General features: G+C 37.8%; 1 long non-coding RNA gene and 1 other non-coding gene across 2 annotated transcripts in view; both read right to left on the bottom strand.

The window, feature by feature from the left end:
• LOC111722779 overlaps positions 1–1,955 on the bottom strand; it is a 3,908-nt gene extending 1,953 nt beyond the window's left edge. The window contains exon 1 of the long non-coding RNA XR_002771449.1: positions 1,818–1,955. This is a non-coding gene — a long non-coding RNA (uncharacterized LOC111722779). The remainder of the gene's footprint in view (positions 1–1,817) is intronic.
• A 1,108-nt stretch (positions 1,956–3,063) lies between these two features.
• LOC111722780 lies at positions 3,064–3,170 on the bottom strand. The gene has a single exon (XR_002771450.1). It is a non-coding gene; the product is annotated as a U6 spliceosomal RNA (small nuclear RNA).
• Between the last annotated feature and the right edge of the window lie 399 nt (positions 3,171–3,569).

Raw genomic sequence — 3,569 nt, 5'->3', positions numbered from 1 at the left:
AATTTGAATTTACATATGGAATATACTGGGTATTCTGGTTGGAAAAGCTAGATTTCCCTTTACTTTGGGGAATTTGATTAAGGCAGTACTGACTAAGAGAATGATCAAGACCTGTGGCTCAAGCGGTTAAGGCATCAGCCATATACACCTAAGGTGGCGGGTTCGAATCCCCAGCCCGGCCCGCCAAGCAACAATGATGGCTGCAACCAAAAAAAAAAAAAAAAAAAAATTACAAATTGAGTAGGTCACTGTGATTTTAATTTGACTCGTTAAAATCCCAAAGGTGAAGAGCATTCTTTATGTTATAATGGGAACAAAGAGATGCTCATTAGAGATGCTAACAACAGTTTGCTTATAAAGAGTAGAAAGCCATATATAATACAGTTCATTTTTTACTCTAGTTACTGAGACACTAGCTATAAGGTCTGGAGGCTAAGCACTATTCTGGTTCATTAAAAATAAGCAATCTTCTTAAAAGACATGACATATCCAATAAATACATCCAAAACCAGAAAACAAACCTCAAAAGACAAATAAAATACATGGAAATTCTAACTTAGTATGATAAATCACAAATGTAATCACAACATAAACGCATAAGGCTCTTCTTACCTCATCATCTAACTTTACTAACATACTTCAAAGATAATCACATCTTTAGTAAAAATAGCAGTAAGAAATATTTTACCAAGTTTTTAACTTGAATCATAGTTTTGAAATCTTCAGGGTTCAAGCTATAAGCAAGATTTATGTGGGATCATGCACAGCGTTAGTTTCTCTCACTGTACACTTGCTGCCCAAATGGACACCATATGCTGTACTTCGTGTCACTAAGTGTGAAATGACCAAACCCTCAGTAATTAAGTCCAGGGACTAAGTGAAGATCTGTTTATCTCTTAAAGAACTGACATCTAGCAGAGATAAAATTTCATTCCCATCTATGCTGCCTCAGGGCTTGAAGCAGTAATTACTAACCAGAAGTATTTACCAGAATCTCCTGGCAAACTCTGAAAAATTAACAATCAAAAAAATTAGGGCAGCGCCTGTGGCTCACTGAGTAGGGCGCCAGCCCCATATACTGAGGGTGGTGGGTTCAAATCTGGCCCCAGCCAAACTGCAACAGAAAACACGGGGCATTGTGGCAGGCACCTGTACTCCCAGCTACTAGGGAGGCTGAGGCAAGAGAAACACCTAAGCCCAGGAGTTGGAGGTTGCTGTGGGCTGTGTAAGGCTGCCACGGCACTCTACTGAGGGCGATAAAGTGAGACTGTCTCTAAAAAAAAAAAAAAATTTTTAATAAGAATATCTCAGGGCAGGCTCAGTGCCCGTAGCACAGTGGTAGTGGTTACAGTGCCAACCACATACACCGAGGATGGCAGGTAAACCCAGCCCGGGCCTGCTAAACAACAATGACAACTATACCAAAAAATAGCCGGGTGTTGTGGTGGGAGCCTATAGTCCCGGTTACTTGGGAGGCTGAGGCAAGAGAATCGCTTAAGCCCAAGAGCTGGAGGTTGCTGTGAGCTGAGCTGTGACACCACATCACTCTACTGAGGGCAATGTAGTGAGACTCTGTCTCAAAAGAAAAAAAAAAGAATATCTCAGGGCAGAGCTCACAGTTTTAAAAGTTCTTAGGCAATTTTAATGTGCAGCAAGGAAGGAGAATTACTGAGGTGAGGTCCAATTATCTGTGTTTTTAAAAATTTCCTCAGGGGACTGGAACACTTAGTATACCTGGAGTTAAAACAGAACTGCCTTTAAAAGGATAATCAATTTTGATCTTAGGAGTCTGCACATTTTTACTAGAGTATACTTACAATTAATATGGCTACAAAACAGGCTATGGTTGTGTTCCAGTCTCCACTGGCTGTTGCTGAAGCTTTACCAACAAGAACACTGTAGAAAATGAAATCTCCCAATCCAAGTTTTACTCCTCCTAAAAAGGAAAGATTTGCTATGATTTCACAATTCTAAAATACCAGTGCCCCACTCTACCCTGCATTAAATGAAAGTCAGTAAATGATATACAAAATTAGGCTTTAGCTAGGTTTTCTTCCTTTCTTTCTCCTCCCTCCCTCTCCTTTTCTCTGTTTCAACAATAGGAGTTTCAGATTCTATGAAGGATAGAAAGCCATATATTCTAGGCCTTAAGCCACCACTAAATGACTCTGGCACCTTAACAGCAGTTGCTGATTTTATCAATAATAATAATTGTCATCTACTGAATTTCTATTATACTCAGCACTTATACTAATAAATTAATAAATCCTAAGAGCCCTTTAAGATAGGCATCATCTTTAAAGAAAAACAGCTTCATTAAACTATAGTTTCTTTTAAAATTCATGCATTTTATGATTCAATGATGGAGAAAAATGTACAGAGCTGTACAACCATCACCACAATCCACATGTTAAAACTGCCTGAAATTTAGTATTTTACCTTTGTACTACAAGAATTCTTTCCTCTGCTTGAAGAAACTAGCAAAATCTGTCTCCCTCTCTGTCTATGGAAGTTACAGAGTCTCTATGAATCCATTTTCACTCCTAGAAAGGACAGGCTAATTTCACCACTCTGATAAACTGAATAAAAATGTCTCACACTTCTAATTAAAAACTTTGTTCCATTTTCTGATTAAATGTTGATTTTTTAAAAGTTGTTCTGGAAGACACATGTGTCTTTTACAAACCAAATCCAAATTCTAGTGTCAACTGCTACTTTTTGGAAGTAACCCTAAGTGTAGTTTAACTCGCTAATATAATCAGTGATGGTCATATGTGTGCTGGATACTAAGATGAGGAAGACTGTCAGTTATTACTTTATACTGGCCCCAGATAAAGAAAATACTACTCTGAACTTAAGAGGGGCAATACTTGAGTGAAAACTCAGTCAAGCAACAGCCATAACTATGCTCAGAATCTTCTGACTCAGAAGATTCAGAGCAAGGTGTAAAAAGTGGTCTGCTCAAACTGAAGTATAATGTCAAAGTCGTAATAATTAATAATTAATTAAGCTAAGGAATCTAGGTGTTTCTTTAAAATTACTTAATATTCTTGTAATTTTCTTAAAAATATGGAATGCTTCACAAATTTGTGTGTCATTCTTACGCGGGGTTCATGCTAATCTTCTCTGTATTGTTCCAACTTTAGTATATGTGCTGCCCAAGCAAGCACTATTCTTGTAATGTTTTAATGGAGTTTCACTTTTGTGAAAAGAAAACTGAGAATGACTAAGTTGTTAAGGTGTGCTAATCCCTTATGCAAACGTTACCACCATCTCTAAGGCTAACTGAAGATTTGACTGAGCCCTAACCAAAGGACTCTAATGGCTGATTAATGTTCCTAAGAAGTCCCAAGTGCTAAGTTAAATCTATCAATTGGCAACACAAATTAGACACCGAAGAAATAGTTGTATTTTTGCCAATATCCCCAATCACTTTGATTATCTTTAAAATTAATTAAGATATAATATTTGCCAACAAAAAGAATAACAATGTAGGCTCAGTGCCCGTAGCACAGTGGTTGCAGTGCCAGCTACATACACTGAGGGTGGTGGGTTAGAACCTGGCCCAG

The sequence above is a fragment of the Otolemur garnettii genome, unplaced genomic scaffold (genome assembly GCF_000181295.1).
Source record: "Otolemur garnettii isolate 467f Iridium unplaced genomic scaffold, OtoGar3 scaffold00365, whole genome shotgun sequence".
Lineage (NCBI taxonomy): Eukaryota > Metazoa > Chordata > Mammalia > Primates > Galagidae > Otolemur > Otolemur garnettii.
Note: the sequence above shows the minus strand (reverse complement) of the source record. Positions and strands in the feature narration are given on the sequence as shown.